Source organism: Suricata suricatta, chromosome 3, assembly GCF_006229205.1.
Source record: "Suricata suricatta isolate VVHF042 chromosome 3, meerkat_22Aug2017_6uvM2_HiC, whole genome shotgun sequence".
Taxonomy (NCBI): domain Eukaryota; kingdom Metazoa; phylum Chordata; class Mammalia; order Carnivora; family Herpestidae; genus Suricata; species Suricata suricatta.
Window position 1 is genome coordinate 131,079,236 of NC_043702.1, and position 17,829 is coordinate 131,097,064.

General features: G+C 38.0%; 1 protein-coding gene across 2 annotated transcripts in view; it reads right to left on the reverse strand.

The window, feature by feature from the left end:
• Window positions 1–17,829, reverse strand: part of RNF2 (ring finger protein 2) — a 45,826-nt gene that overhangs the window by 27,567 nt on the left and 430 nt on the right. Inside the window, exon 1 of one of the 2 annotated variants that reach the window (XM_029935194.1) lies at window positions 17,803–17,823. The exons of the other annotated variant lie outside the window; for it this stretch is intronic. The gene's annotated coding sequence lies outside the window, so the exon portion shown is untranslated. Of the gene's footprint in view, window positions 1–17,802; window positions 17,824–17,829 lie in introns of those variants that run through there. 2 annotated transcript variants of the gene reach the window in all.

Here is a 17,829-nt window from a genome sequence, read left to right on the forward strand (position 1 = left end):
AAAAATAAACTGATTAAATGAATTCAGCAAAATTGCTGGAGGAAAATAATCAACACACAAAAATCAGCTGCATTGCTATACACTATCAGTCTGAAAAGGAAATCAAGAAAACAATTTCATTTACAAAAGTATCAAAAAGAATACTACAAACAAATGTAACCGAGAAGGCAAAGCTTTATACACTGAAAATTATAAAACACTGTTAAAAGAAATTAAAGATGTAAGTAAATGGGAAGATATCCAATACCATGTTCAATATTAAGTTCAAAAGACTTATTATTGTTAAGATGACAGATTTACCCAAAGCAATCTACAGATTCAATGGAGTCCCTATCATAATCCTGATGTTTTTTGCAGAAATGGGAACCCATTGTAACTTTCATATAGAATCTCAAGGAACTCCAAACAGCCAAAAAACCCTGAAAAAGAAGTTTGATGACTCCTAATTCCTGATTTCAAAATTTACTACAAAGCTACAGTAATCAAACTAACTTGGTATTGGCACAAAGAGAGACATACAGACCAATCAAAGGAGTAGAACACAAAGCCCAGAAGTAAGTCCTCACGTACGTGGTAAATTATTTTGGCAAGAATGCTGAGACGATTCTTGGTCAGTTTCTTCAACAAAAAGTACTGGGAAAACTGGATATCCCCACATGCAAGAAAATGAGGTTAGACGAGAGCCTTCTTCCATTTACAAAAATTAACTCAAAGTAGATCAGAAATCTAAATGTTAACTAAAACTATAAAATTCTTAGAAGAAAACATAAAGGAAACTCTTCAGGGCACTGAATGTAATGATTTTTTTTTGGATAGGACAGCAAAAGCACATGCTTTGATGAATTGGATTTATTCAATTAAAACCTTTTAAAGGCACTCAGTAGAGAAAGCAACTCTCGATCTCATGAATTCAAGCCCCAGTCACGTTGTGTGTAGAGCTTACTTAAGAAAAAAATTTTTTAATCTTTAGTACATCAAAGGTCACGATCAAGAAAGTGAAAAGGCAACCCCCAAAATGGGAGAAAATATTTGCAAATGACATATGTGATAAAGTATTAATATCTAGAATATATGAAGAATTACTAAAACAAGTAAAAAACTCAATTTAAAAAAATGGGTGAGGTGCCATCCCAGGGTGGCTCAGTTGGTTAAGCCTCTGACTCTTGATATCCTGCTCAGGCTCAGTTCATGATCTCACTGGTTTGGTTCTGTTCAGTCCATGAGATGGAGTTCGAGCCCTGTCTCCATCAGGTTCAATGAGCACTCCCTTTCTCAAAATAAATACATTTTAAGATACAATATTAAGGGGTGCCTGAGTGGCTCAGTAAGCTAAGCATCTGACTTTGGCTCAGGTCATGGTCTCACGGTTTGTGGGTTCAAGCCCTCTGTTGGGCTCTGTGCTGACAGCTCAGAGCCTGTAGCCTGCTTGGGATTCTGTCTCCCTCTCTCTGCCCTTCCCCTGCTCACACTCCTCTCTCTCACTCAAAACTAAATGAACATTAAAAATGGTTAAATATTTTTTAAATTCTTAAAATTAAAAAATAGGTAAAGGCTTGAATAGACACATTTCTCTAGAAAAGATATACCGATGACCAATAGGCACATGAAAAAATGTTCAAGATCACTAATCACTAGAAAGATGCAAATCAGGGGCAAGTGGGTGGCTCAGTCAGTTGAGCATCTGATATAGGCTCAGGTCATGATCTCACAGTTGGTGGGTTCAAGCTCTGCATAGGGCTCTGGCACTGATAGCTCAGAGCCTGGAACATGCTTCAGAATCTCTGTCTCCCTTTCCCTGTGCCCCTCCTCTGCTTGTATGCAATGCTCTCGCTCTCTCTCAAAAATAAACAAACATTACAAATAAGATCCAAATCAAAACGAGATATCACATTTCATACCCATCAGGATGGCTATATAACTGTACCAAAAAAAACCCAAAAATAAAAACAAAACCATAGAAAGCCACAAGTATTGGTGAAGATTATGGCAAACCTCAAACCTTAGTGTACTGCTGGTGGGAATGTAAAATGACACAGCCATTTTTTGAATAAAGTATGGCAAGTCCCTCAAAAAGTGAAAAACAGAATTACCATAGGATTCAGCAATTCTGATTCTGGGCATATATATCTGAAAGAATTGAAAGCAGGGACTAAAACAGGTATCTGTACACCCATGTTCTTAACATTTATTCACAATAACCAAAAGGTATAAACAATTCAAATACCCATCATACATAAATGGGTAAACAAAACGCAGTACACACATATAGTGAAATACTATTCTGCCTCAAAATAAAATGAAATTCTAATGCATGCTACACATGAACCTAGCACACATTATTCTAAGCTAAAAAAAAAAAAAAAAAAAGCCAAACACAAAGGGACAAAGATTGTATGATTCCACTTACATGAAATACCAGTATAGTCAAATTCATAGAAAGTAGAATAATGTTTACCAGGGACTGGGGGGGCAAAGCTAATGAAGAATTTGTATTATTAGATATAGAATATCAGTTTGGGATGAAGAAAAAGTCCCGGAGATGCATAGTGGTGATGGTTACACATCACTGTGAATGTATTCACTGCCACTGAATTCCACAATTAAAAATGACAGATTTTATATTATATGTATTTTACCACAATAATAAAGTTGTAAAAATGCCTTTAAACAGGAAATGGTATGCATTTTCTAGGAAGGGATGAAAAGTTGAATTCAGCTTCAGATCTGTTGTATATCATAAGGTACATACACTCAGATAATTCAGAAGAATTAACACATCTGAAGCATGAAAGGTTCTGGTGGAAAATTTCAGCTTATAGTAGTCAAAACTGTAAGAGAACGTGCGGAAAAATGAAAAGTGGAATAAGGATTTACGAAAACTCTGGGCTTGTTATCTGAACTTACAGGCATAAGAGTACTATTCAAAATTATCCTGCTTATCAATGAATTATCTGCATCTGGTTCAGAACAGCTCGTCAGCAATACTACTCAACAGGAAGAAGCCTACTAGTGAACCTCAACCCAGCTATATGAACTACCCTTTGAACACAAGACAAAAATCAAAGTATGAAATCCTGCCAGAGCTCAAATAAGGTACCTATTTCACAGGATCCTGTGAAGAATATGATAGCTATTGTTGTTACAGTAAAAATGAGATAACACAGCCTATCCTATCCAACCTACATTTCTAACAACAAAGACAAAAACTGTGTATTGTTCCTGAGGGGTGATAAACATGAATCATAATTTACTATATAAAGCTAATTTACACCTTGGGCTATGATATCAACTTAAGATACACTAAAATATTCCATTTATAAAGTTTTAATGGCCTTCTGAATTAAGTCTCCAACTGTGGTATGCTGAATAATGGGCCCTCAAAGTTGCCCACAGCTTACTGCCCAGAATTTGTGGCTATGTTACTTTACATGACAGAAAAGACTTTGCCAGTGTGATTAAATTAAGAATTTTAAGGTGGGGATACTAACCTGGATTATCTGAGTTTGGTCCAATATAATCACAATAGTTCTTACAAGAGAGAAGATGAAGTGACAAAAGAGAAAGGGATAGTAGTCAAACAGCGAAATCGAAAATGTTATGCTAGTGGCCTGAAGATGGAAGAAGGAACCAGGAGCCAGGAAGCGTCGGCAGCCGACTCTATAAGCTAGAAAGGAAAGGATATGAATCCTCCCCTAGAGCTTCCAGAAGAAATGCAGGGCTGTAATCCCTTATGACCCATTTTGGACTTCTCACTGTCAGAATTGTAAGATAATAAACTTGTGTTGTTTTAAAGCCCCTATATTGTGGTAAATTGTTACAGCAACAACAGAAAACTAACACACCAGCCAAACCCATATTATGAGAAAGCCGAGGGTACAGAGCAAGAGAAACTGAAACAAACAAAAAGTTCATCAGTTTACTTGCCCAATGGAGTCCTGGCTTCTGCCATAAGAAAATTGAATACGTCCACAAGAAAAAGTCTTCCTTCGGAGAAGTTCTCAAATTTGGCTGAATCTTGGCATCAACTGGAGAGCTTTTAAACAATTCTGGTAACAAGGTCCCATTTCAGGCCAACTGACTCACTAACTCAGGGTGTCCTGCTATTGTTAGAAAGTCAGCCAGGTGGTTTTTATGTACAGCCAGAGTTAAAAACTTGCTGACCTAGATAAAGATTCGTTTTTAGTGACCTAAGAAACCCATGGCATTTCCAAATACTACTAGAAGTTCCTGAAACTGTCCCCCTCAAAAGATGTGGTTCATTATTCATTCATTGGTTTCATATATGTTTTGCTAACTTCACCTCTAATGATACATTATCCTAGATAAGAAGTTGCCTAAGTAAATTACAAAAGTAGAAACTACTGGATTAAAAAGCAGGTAAGTTTTGTTGTTCTGACAAATACTGCTAAATTGTTATACCATTTTACCCTTCTACCAATTAAGGATTAACTTCTTTTAAAGCCTGTCCAATCTAATAGGTAGGAAAACAATTATTTCATTGCTGCTTTAACCGGCAACGCTTCAATCCTGAGTGAAGCTAAGTATCTTTTCATTGCTTTCTTGGTCATTTTTTGGTCAGTTACTTACTACCTATCCATTTCTATTCCTTTTTGTCAAGTGAGCAATTGTCCATGAGGGTTAAATATTTTTTCCCAGTTTGTTTTTGTCTTTTCTTCTTAAGGCCATAGGTTCTACTGTGTATTTATTTTTTATCATATTCATCTTTTCCTCTATGGCTTCTTTAGAAACCTAAACCACACTCTAAATCCATTCTCTAAAATCTAAAAACATCCACCATCCACCTTTACTTTCTTCTAATATTTTCAGAGTTTCATTTTTTATATTTAAGAACTCAGGATCTGCACTCCTTTCCCTGCCACCATGTAACTAACTGGCAACATCATTTATTGTTTAGCTTTATCTCTTTTCCACTGATAAAGTTACCATGTTAGCATTTTAACTCACAACAAAAAAAGGAGGAAAAAATGTGTAAATGTGGGTATATACATATATGCTTATAAATGTGTGTATATGAATCTTCTAAAATACAAACTTAACATACTAACTTCTTATAGTCAACAATGAATGTGCAGCCAAACTCAGGTATACAGAATCTACAAATTGCTTAATAAGGTTATAGAATATGAAAGTAAATATCAGGCACACTGTCTCCTCCTTTCCCTTTGCAAAAGCAATACAAACTGTCATCAAGGCTAACTTTTCCTCCAAAGCATGACGAACAGTTTCGCCTAGCAGTTTTTCCCATGTTTGTACTCAGCTTTGCAAAATATTTGTTGCCACTAGGTGGAGACAATTTGATAATAGGAATATTGGTTACTGAAGTTAAGAGTAGCTGTAAATTTTCTACAAATATTCTCTAATGGTAAACTAGGGCTACACATTTTAGCTGAGAATCCAGTTACCTTATTTGTAAATTAATGAATTTAAATAAAGTACCATCAAGAGCCCTCTTAACTCCTAATATTTTGTAGATCAAAAATCTTGCTTAAATGTCCTATAAGTACAATGCCTTGAGTCATGTCCGCTTAAGCTAAAAAGGTATGCTACCTTTAGCAACTTCTTTCAACTTGAAAACTTCAATCAATCATAACCAGTTTCCTCTCATCTTTTTAAAGCAGGTCAAAAGAGGGATACTGTTCACACATCTAGCATTCCAAGTCACAACCAAGGCTTTCTGCACTTTTTTCCCGGTCCTTAAAAAAAAAAAAAAAGCTGATATCCTACTTCTCCACATCTATCTAGCTTGTTTGCACACATATTTTAACAAAGAACTAGCTATATATTTTTCTTTGTAACTAGTATCCAAGGTATTATACTATATACCTGAGGGATTTTGTTTTTTCTTCTCTTGTGTTATCTTTTTATTTTTCGCACCTTTTGGTCAAAACCTTCCATTTTTGTTGTTTTCCTGAATTCTTAACTGTTTGTCAAGACATTCCTCACACTGGCACTTCACCTCCTGGTTCTCATCTAGCAATCTAGATTTTGTAACTCTTCTAAAGTCTCAACCTCTGCTTGCCTAAGGGATTTACAATTTACTGCTTCACCCAATTACTTGAATCTAGTGACCTACTGCCAAACCAATGACTCACTAGTTAGTAATTTAGACCTCAGACTTTGGCATAATCTAGGCTCTCAGCCCTGTACACACACCAACTCCCTACCACAAACTAACCACATTCTTAGAGAGGAACTACTTTTCATTCTCCCAGTACCCTAAGACCAAGAGACACAAAGGACACTGATAATTTCCTGAGCAGAGCAGAAAAAAAAAAAAATCAAGTTCCTAAAGTAGAACAAGGTAAGTTACCAACTTCGTTCACATCCCTCCCCAGACTACAGGAAACTAAACAAGGGACCATACCGATATGGTTAGCAGTAACCAGCTTACTACTGGGCTGTAGACTGCTGCTCAGTGTTGTTACCAGCACACATTTAGCCCCACAAGAAACATCTGCAGATTTAATGGCACAGAGAGATCAGTACCTCTACTTCTGAGCGGGAGATGTCAAACACAACTAAGGCTTTATAAAGCAAACCTTAAAACATTTACAGAAGCTTATCATTAATGACAAAGTCTAGTAACTACTGAGTTTAGTTCAAAGCCCCATAAGCCAGAATAGAAGTTAACTACTGAAAAGTGGTATATAGAGGCACCTGGGTGGCTCAGTTGGTTAAGCCTCTGACTTTGGCTCAGGTCATGATCTCATGTTCGTGGGTTCGAGCCCCACATCGGGCTCTGTGCTGACAGCTCAGAGCCTGGAGCCTACTTCAGATTCTGTGTCTCCCTCTCTCTCCCTCTCTCTCTCTCTCTCTCTCTGTCTCTCCCCCTCTCATGCTCTATCTCTCTCTGTCTCAAAAATAAATAAAACATTAAAAAAAAAAAAAAAAGAAAAGTGGTATATCAAGGTTGTTATCCTTTCCTGGGAAGAGAAATGTCCATTAAGTGCAGATTCCTGCCAGAAGCGCTAAAGACATTAGCCTTAGCAAATACATAGCAAAACCCTTTTGTGTCATGAAAATATAGCAACAGGGTCTACATTTGCAGCAAGGGCGTATCTGTTGAAAAACTAAATTTGTGGTAAGGCAATGACAAAAGAAAATGATTAGATTAAGAAAGGTTAAGACAGAAAGTGGAAGGCTGATGCCACCATGTTCTCTTTCAACAGCAACTGGAATAAATAACCCAGCAGTGAGGGCAATTCATTTCCAAGACATTTGTGTTTTTTTCTTTCTTTTTTTTTTTTTTGAGAGAGAGCAAGTATGAGTCAGGGAGGCGCAAAGAGAAGGAGAGAGAATCCCAAGCAGGCTCCAGACTGTCAGTGCAGAGCCCAACACAGGGCTCAGTCTCACAACTACGAGATCATGACCTGAGCAGAAATCAAGAGTCAGACAAGAATCAAATGCTTAACCAACTGAGCCACCCAGGCATCCCAACATTTGTGTTCTTTTACCCAGTCCTAGGAAATAATGTTATTATTAGTAATAGGTAAAATTTACTAGGTGTTTACCACTTTCTGTGAAATCTTGCTTAATCCTAACAACCCTATGAATAGGTACTATTATTTTCCTCATCTAAGAAATAAGGAAATAGAGCCAAAATGTAAATAAATAAATAACTTACTTAAAGGTCTCACAATAAGTATCAAAGGCAAGACTCAAACCTAGGTTTGTTGGACTAAGAAGGTCATACCCTTAATCACCATACCAAACACTACTGTTACTACTATAATATCATCACCATCAGCAGGGAGGCATTTGCAACATCAAGAAATTTCTTCATTAAAAATAACAATTATTAATATGATATGTAATGACTAGTAATACTTGCAAGATAAAGTGATAGCAGAGACCACTAATTGCACCTATGCTACAATTATAGCTACATAAAATCTATGTTCTAGAAGGTAAGAGATTTGTTCAAGAGTTTGTGAAGGGAGTTTCCATTTTTCAACTCCCAAAATATTAAGCACAGACTTTAACAGTTTTAAGGCAACAACAGATAAGAACAAAGGAGTAAAGAATGTGTTTCTGGTATCCCTTTGCCACACAGCACAGATTTTCTCTTGCAGATAAAGAAGAAAAAGATAAACGGATTTAATCTTTCTTCTGGCCTTATCTCCTAGTTTCTGCAACTTGCATCAAAAAGCATCAAAAAAGTGTTAAATGGAAAAAACGCAGCTCCTGGGGTATCAAAGACCAGGGTCTTAAAAGCATGAAAAAGAAATCAGAAACCCTGGGGCACCAAGGCGGCTCAGTTGGTTAAGCTTCTGACTGGCTCAGGTCACGATCTCACGATTTGGTGGGTTTGAGCCCTGAGTGGAGCATATGCTGTCAGCACTCTAGAGCCTACTTTGATTCTCAGTCTCTCTCTCTCTGCCCCTCTCCCAGTCACATTCTCTCTCTCTCTCTCTCTCTCTCTCTCTCTCTCTCTCTCTCAGTCTCAAAAATAAAATAAACTTATTTTTTTTAATTAAAAAAAAAAAGAACCACAAACTCTAAAGACAGAAGCTTTACATAGCTCTGATAAACCCAAGATTAGCAAAATCTTTGTCCAAGAAAGAAACAAAAAATTGATATAGCTCATACAGACACTGGAAATCAATATGATTTTGAGTTAGTCAATACGTAGACCTAACCCTATTTTTAATTTTTTTTTAATATTTTGTTTTGAGAGAGAGAGAGCACGAGCAGGCAAGGGGCAGAGAGGGAGACAGAACCCAAAGTGGTATTCAGGCTCTGAGCTGTCAGCACAGAGTCAGATGCAGGACTCAAACTCAGGAACTGCAAGATCATGACCTGAGCAGAAGTCAGACATTTAACTGACTGAGCCACCCAGGTGCCCCACATCTAACCCTCTTTATAAGCATGTTTTAGGTGAAATATATATATGTAATATCCATTAAGACAGAGTTCCTTATTAGAAATAAAAATATATTCATTTAAGTATGTATCAAAAAGTTTTTAAAATCTACTCATTAGCAATTAAACTTTGACAAACCTAACAAGAGCTCTTCAAATAATGGTAAAAACAGAAAACTGTAATCATACTATAATAAAGAAAAACTTGAGGTGCCTGACTGGTTTTGTCAGTGGAGCATGAGACTGTTGGGTGAATTATGAGGTTAAGCCCCATGCTGGGTGTGAAGATTACTTAAAAATAATCTTAAAAAAATAATAAAAATTAAGTAGCTAAGAAGTGAAATCATTCTCTACCAAGTAAAACTGATTTTATATTATTAAACATTAACAAAAACCAAAACTGACATTAATTCAATACAAGATACTGTTTGCAGGCACTTTTTATACAGTTTTCCCTCTACAACTTTCTAACAAAATCCTTTAAGTCCGTGGTTTTTAACTTTTGAATCCACACCCCCACCAAGAATCTGCTCAGTTAGGAACTCTCACCTGGCAGCTGGTGGGGGGAGGGGCGGAGAGGGAGGAGGAGGGGATACACACAAAAGAACACACGCCCCAAATCTCAGGAGAGTCATGGTCCGTTAAGAGACCCCAGGACTAAGGGCCAAGGACACTTGTTCTAAAAATTAATTCCAAAACTTAAACAGAAAAACCAGAGCCTATCTCTAAATCCTTCCTGGTATGATCAGCTATACTGTATCAAGCTACTACTGAAAACAATTACAGATTTGTTCCTGCAAAGGTAAATTTATGGAGACAATAGGTATTGCTTGTTAATCACTTCCAACTGGCTGCCAAAATGAATTTTGGACCTCCCTACCACAAACATAAATACAAAGCTAAAAGGAACCTCAGGATCCAGCCACTATTTACATCCACGGGAAGTATTACGCCATCCGTCAAAAATGTTACCAAACTGGTATGACATAGAAAATGTGTGTGATATTAAGTTAATTTTAAAAAACACACATAAACTCAGGTCTATATATAAAATACAATTAAAACAATGTTTTAAATTAAGAAACGATAATAAATTTATCTCCAACCAAAAGAAATACATCAGAATTTAAAAGCAATTAAAACTGAGCATTGAAAGCATGATTTTTTACTACTTCTTAAATTTTCCAAAATTAAAAAATACACTTCAAAAAATTAACAAAGTGACAACTAGGGACTCCTGGGTGGCTCAGTCGGTTAACTGTCCGACTCTTGGTGTCAGCTCAGATCATGATCTCACAGTTCATGAGTTTGAGCCCTGCATCATGTTCTGTGCTGCCAGCACAGAGCCTGCTTGGAATTTCTCTTGCCTCTTTCTCTTCCCCTCCCCAGCTTGCTCGCTCACGCTTGCTCTCTCAAAATAAACATTAAAAAAAATCAACAAAGTGACAACTGAAGTTATTATACACTTGATAAAAAGACAATTTAATAATTTATAGATTTTTCCCATTAGCTCTTAAGCTATTTTTGAAAGGACTAAGCTACATATTGAACATGAAGATGAAAAATAAAAACAATCCATTTAAGGAATGAATAACAGCTAGGTTACTGTGTGACACTTTTTTCCTCACTGGCACACCAATATGGTCTTCTTAATTCTCCTAAATCATTTATTCCAATAGATTATCCAAATGGTTTCAGAATAAATTAAGTTGGCATTGATAATCATGTATCTATATTATAAAGAGCTGTAATATTACCTTTCCGAAAGTTATGGAGACTTCTGGGAAAAAAAGTACTTCAGGGGGCTACCCTGGTAAGTTAACACTGGTTAACCCAAACTGGAAATGAAACCTATGTTTAAATACAAACATAATCAATTATAATAAAATTAAGGACAAAGAAATGGAGTTTCTTAGACAACATTCAATTAGAGCGAGCCTTTAAACTATTTCCATTACTTCAGAGCCACATGAGAAAACAGTTCCTGGAAGACAGTACCTCATAAAAATTCAAAAGCTAGAAAAAAGCATCTTTCCACTGATTCAATGAGGCATGTTTTCTCTACAAATATGCCAATTAAAAATTTTAAGATCAAGGATAAGAGGTAAATTCATTAAAAGTAACAACAGATATAATTTCTAATCTTGCTTAGTGTTAAAAGCAGATATTTTCTGTAACTGATATCATAAAGTAACACAGAAGTAAAACAGAATCACAATGGGTTAATTTCCAGTCAAAACAGTAACACCATCTGTTTCCCCTACTCCCCCAGGCCCTTGTCATTTAAACAATCTACAGAGTGGTAGTTTGTTCTTAATGTTTAAATAAATTTGGGGTACTACTGTCTAATGATATAAGCAAGATATTCAATCCTGGTGTAAAGAAATTAATGAGGCATGTCAACCGTAAAATACAATTATTTAAGCACGAGAGAATAGTATATAGTAAAAGAGGCTTGAGAAAAGTAAGGTTATAAGACATCCACAACTCCTCCCACACCCCATTTCCACCCTCACAACGTTTAAATATGAAAACTCCCTTGAAGTAGGCAAAAACTATAACCAGGACCCATGTCCGAGATCAATCCATCTAATTCTTCATATACCCCATGCATTTACAATGTGCTTTGCTGTTTATGAAACATTCTACCTACACTACCTCTTAGATCTTTACAAATAACCTGTGAGGTCAGAAAGGGTGGTATTTTTTTTTAATAGAAAACAGAAAGGCGAATAATCTTGCTTATAGTGAAGCCAGCCCTAGAAACCAAGACTCCTGCCTTCAATTCTGAAGCTCTTTCCACTATACATAACACTACCCCTTCTGTAATATAGTAAAGCTGTCTATAAAACATTTGGCTAGATTCCAAGACAGCAGTCCCACAATGAATTGGACTCTATATAGCAAATAGTGTAAAGAGTGAGGGTTTAATGTATGACTGGCATAGAGGCATACATCTTTTTAAAAGTGAATCAGTCGATTTTAAGTTGGTTTAAGTTAACAGGGTATTTATGGTGGTGGAAACAAACAGTACACTATTCTAAAAAGAAGTCAAGATGAAAATACTACAGATATGCAAGTTTTACAACAGCTAATAGAAGTAGGGTTAAGCAATACAGGAAATAGGAAAAAAGGAGACAAAGAATGAATAATTAAGAAGAACAGTGTAAAAATAAACTGTATGGTATTTTTATTTTTAGGAAATAAAATGAGGGGCTTCTATCTTTTCTTTCCCCCATAACTAACTATGAGACTTTAGAACATTAGGCTATGTAATGGTAAGAGAGGTAGAAGAGGATTTTATTTAGCCACTAAATGAATCCCTGACAAAATTTCTGGCTCTGGAATAAAAAATCCTAAACCATATTTCTAGATCAGCCGCTAGTACCATACAGTTTGAGTTAACCGATTATTTTAAATTCTCACATCTGTAAAATGAAACAACACTACTTAAACTTTTTTTTTTCTTTTAAGGTTTATTTATTTATTTTGAGAAAGAGGGAGGGGCAGAAACAGAGGGAGAGAAGAAATCCCAAGCTCTCAGCGAGAAGCCATCAATGCAGGGCTTGAACCCATGAACCATGAGGTCATGACCTGGCCAAAATGAAGAGCTGGACACTCAACCGAGCCACCCAGGCACCCCAACTTATTTTCTAATGACCTTGGAAGGAAGAAACAGTGCCTGCAAAACTAACGAACAATTTAATTCCCATTATCTACTGCAAAAAAAAAATATTTCTCTAACATCTTCTAGGTTCACAGTACTAAGTTAGTACTGGGTGTAAAGTAAAGGTCTTTACACCCTGAATCAATAAGGCACAGAGAAATGCTGAACTAATAATAATTATGATTACATAACAAAATTGAGGCATCTCAGAGAAAGCTTTCATAAGAGTAGAGCTAAACATAGCGGAGAATGAAGTTGGATTCGATCAAGATACAAAAAAATAGTCATTAAGTTTAGACAGGCAGAGAAGAGGCAAGTAGGCTGCAATGTCCTTTGGGTTCCCAAACCACATCACTCATCTGTTACTGGATTTAACACACTGTAAGATGGTTTATTTGTCATCCCCACTTAGACTGTAGATTCCTCTATGACAGAGACCTTGTTCAATTCATTTTTCTATCCCTAATCCCTTACAGACGGCCTGGCACAAAGAAGATAACCAACACATTTTTTTTTTTTTGACAGGTAAGGACAAGATTCCCTATTTAAATTACTGTATTTTAACCTACACCATTTTGTGTAAATCATTTACTCATTGTCTCTCAACTGCAAAACCACCATTCTAGACTCTGCTCTATGCTGACAGGGCTGAGACTGTGAACTCTTCTACTAGCTGTTCCAGGGAGCTCCCGTTGGGCTTTGACAGTGGATAGATAGTGGAGGTAGTAAAAGGAGACTGGAAAGCAGGAAAAGGGGTGAGAGGACTTCCTTCCAGTTCCTGGCAGCAATTGCAGCCCCTGGCACTGGTTCCAGACTCCAGCCTCTTTGGGTACTTTTGGGTACTTCCAGAACCTAATGGGCAGCTGAACAAAGATGACCTCCGAAAAGGTTCAGAACCAGGCCAATGGAATCTCCTTTCTGAGCTCTTAAATTGATTATACTGTAATGTTGTTCTCTTTTGCTGTTACAACCATCTAACCAACTCTCTATATTAAATCACCTCTGTTGAAATTCTTATTGAAGTCTGTTTTTTCTACCCAGAAATAATATATTGTCAAACATAGTGATTCCAACTGCTCTCCTTTGAGAGATCTTGCTGCTTCACTGAAGGGGAAAAGTAAGGAAAATTCAGTGTTATTCCTAAAGATAAAACCTATTCTATAATAGATAATTCAAAATCTTTTAAATTTGCTGAGAGGCACCTTAGCTGGCTCAATTGGTGGAGCATGCGACTCCTGATCTCAAGGCTGTGAGTTCCAGGCCCACGTTAGGCAGAGACTACTTAAAATTTTTTAAATTGTCTGTTGAGTTGCACTATAAAAGTCATTTCTCTTTTGTGATTTAAACTATCCAATTTGGAGAGGCGCCTGGGTGGCTGAGTCTGCTGAACATCTGACTTCAGCTCAGATCGTGATCAAGGTTCAGCTCATGAGTTCGAGTCCCATGTCAGGCTCTCTGCTGACAGCTCAGAGCCTAGAGCCTGCTTCTGATTCTGTGTCTCCCTCTTTCTCTCTCTCATGAAAACAGATAAACATTAAAAATAATTTTAAACTGTCCAACTTGAAAAGAAAAAAGAGAAATATTTAAATAGTGCAGGCTGTTGCAAGCATACCTTTTACTAGAGCACCTATCCTTGGGAAAATGTGAGATGGTAGAGCTGATCTGCTGTTCTTCAAACGTCTCAGGTCCCACAAGCCTTTCCTTGTGTAAACATAATACCATGCTGAATGTGATTCTTATAATAAACACATACATTATGGGGGGCACCTGCCTGGCTCAGTCAATGGAGCATGCAACTCTTGATCTCAGGGTCATGAGTTTAAGCCCCACATTGTACAGTTTACTTAAAAAACAAGTAGAACATTTTTAATAAATACATGTTTTTGCTGTTGTTCAACATGGCCCCTAAATGCAAGCTACCTACTTTAGTGTTCAAAAAAAGAAACAGTTTACTGTTCTAAACAGTAAAGCTGAGCTGAGCTGAATGTACTGGTATAGTGTTCTCCCTTCCCGAGGGATCGTCAAGCATCTTTTTTTTTTTTTTTTTAACGAAGTGTGACTTTCATTTTACACATCAACTTTGGAATCTAACCCCTTCATAAAATACAACTCCACTCTATTCGGTGGAAACAAAAAGAAATCCCCCTTGCAGGAAGAGTCCATAATCAACCCATCTGTTGAATATAAATAACCAAAAGGCTCTGATTAAGTTTTCATATGGTCTGTTACTTAATAAAATGTCATTAGACAATTTAATCTAAGATTAATTTCAAAAATGTTTCATTATTGTACTTATTTTTTAAATTACGAAAAAAAAAGGCAGATATGCAGAAACAGCAAACATGTTGTTACTCCATCTCTAAATGAAATGGAAGAAAGCAAATTCAAGCAATAGCAATCTTTCTTAGATTTCATTCATGTACATCGCTGCTGAGCTTTCAACAGGAATATCCCTAGGCCCAGACAAACTATACTAGTCCACTTCAGGTGCCTGACATCTGTAAGACAAAAGAGAATTGAAAAGAATTTTAAACTTAAAAGTCCGTGGCCAGTTCCACTGGAATTGCTCCACAGAGCATAAAACTGGATAGTGGATCACCTCCCCCCTTACAATCTACATCTATAAAGTCAGTTATACTCATTACCCACCTCCTGCTCCTTACTAACACCAGTTTTTACTTAAGAACCAAGAGTCCAGTAACCACAGTCAGTGTGTCCATGTAAAATCAACCAAAATGTATTCCTTACAACAAGAAACGCCAAAGAACCTATCTAACACATTAGGTGGAAGACTGGGGTGAGGGGGGATAAAAGAACATCTTGACCTACAAAGAGGGAATGGACAGGGCAAATATTATTGTAACTTTGTACTCCCAAATTATACGGATCTACTCAGTTAAATGCAAATAAATATCCAATAAGTTACTATGATAACTAAGATTTCAGAGAAACAGAAAAAAAAGAAGTATAGGTCTGTATGTGGACAGAATGTGCATAATATCACAATATTTTTCCTTTTTTAAAAATGGCAAACTGTGATGCATTGCATTGTTTAGTTTCTCCAGATTTAATAAACGATTGCTACAAAATTATGAGGTACTTTAAAGTCATACTAAAAATGTGTCCATAACTTTAATAAAATGCATTTTAATAAATTCACTTCTCTTGATAGAAGGAATTATGCTTCTTTGCTTAACGAACAGAAACTGTCACTAAAACATATTATATATTATTCATTAGACATATATCACCCTTACTCCAAAGACCGCATAACATAAACACAAATCATGAATAAAACAGATTAAAGAGATAGACCTGACACTACACACTGAAGGTCAGTAATTGAAAAATGAAATTCCTAAGATGTTTGCTGACCTGCTGTACACAGTATCTATGTCTATAAAAACCTGGGTGCCAGCTGTCTGGTTATTCAACACATGCAGAGAAAAACCGAAAATTTTCAGAATGTCTCAGTATTTTCAATGTCTGCTTTGTCCAGATCACGTTAGTGGCTCTAATTTGAAATTTTCCTGTGTAGCACATTTGAAGACCACCAGCATATTTTTAAAATACTCAGACTAGCTTACTGAGGCAGTTCTCCTTCATAAAATTCTCCATTTCACTCTCACACCTACTATAATTAACCTCAAATGTGGATTCCACAAGGGTACCTAAAGGAAATAACTCAAATCCTCAGGAAAAGTCAAAGGCCGTATTTGTTGTGCTATCTCTGTAAAATGGGGTCTTATGTAACTACCCACTATTTTACTAAAAAGCGCATTAAATGTACAATCAAGATTTAAAAAATACCTGTTGACTGTGACAAACAGAAATTTCAGGGGGTAAAAGGAATAACCAAAAGTCCTATTGCTGCCATTTAAAATTTTATAAATAAAGGGTCAAACATTCGCTGTAACTGTAAGAACCTAGATCTGACACCAATCTAAGTTATTAAAAAGTTCAACAACTACACCCCAGTGCAAGTGGGGAAAGTAGATTATCTACCAATTACACTAAGTATTTCAGCTTACCTTCCTGGAACTCACCAAAAGTAGATTATGTAATGCAAATCACTCATACGTTAGTTTTAAACATAATTCCAGTCTAAAACACTAAAGCCATGTATCAATTACTTTTAGTTTCTAAAAGTAAAGCGTTTTACCAAAACACCGAAGGCAAACCTAACCTCCTCATAGCAAATAAATTTCTTCACACATCTCAAGTAAACCTATCATTTTTAAACCATTTTACCCCTTAAAGGCACACGTTCTCTCAAACTACTGACAGCCAAGCACTACGCCCCCAAAAAGGCTCGAAGGGGAGAAAAATATAAAACCATTACGGTCTTAACGGGCAAATAATCGCAATGAATCTCGAAGTTTCAAAGACTAATTCTTACTAACAGTATCTCGGGAAGCAAGGAGACTACTTCTATAGGAGGGAAAATATCCTGACAACCGGGGCTACCGCTCCCCGGCGACACCCGGTACCAAAGATCTCAGCGTCAACGACAGGGTTCAAAACGCGAAGCTTCCATCAGAACAAACCAAGACACCCCCTCCCCCCACGACTCTCCTCCGGGTCAACCTCGCGGTTTTAGAAAGCAGCAACAGATACTCCCGGGCAGGCAGGCGGCACTCCAGGAATGTTTTCACCATGAGGGGTCTCTCCGCAGCCCGCAAGGTACCCCGACGCCGCGTAGCGCCTCCAAACCCGAACCCCGACTCCAGCGCCGCGGGAGGAAAGGGGGCATTTTGCACAAAGCGCCCCTACCCCACCCCCAGGGTGCAGACACATACCCCCCCGCAGCGAGGGGGAAGCCCGGGGGAAAACCCCACATTCCACGCCGCTAGCCTCCGAAGAAGCGGCAGCCGAGAGGCTGGGGCCCCCGCCCCGGGGGCCAGGGGGCCGCACCGCAGCCCCGGCCTCCGCGCAGAGGAGCGGACAGCCAAGGGTTCCCAGGCAAGGAAGGAATCCAATCCCAGAGCTTCGCCCACCGGGTCCTCCGCAAACAGGACCCAACACCTCCGCCGAGACCCTTGAAGAAACGGGAACAATGAGAAGCTGCCTCCCCCGCCATCCCCGCCCCGAGAGCGGCCGGGGGCAGCAGAGACGCCATCTCCCCTCACGCCCCCGCGGGCAACACACCCCCGGCTCCCGGGCCGCCAGCAGCCGCCGGCAGCCGGGCCGAGCCGTCGCGCGTCTCGGCCCGCGGTTCCCGCGCCCTTCGCCTCCCCGTCCGACCCACTCACCGGCTCCTGCCCCAGCCCGGGACTCCG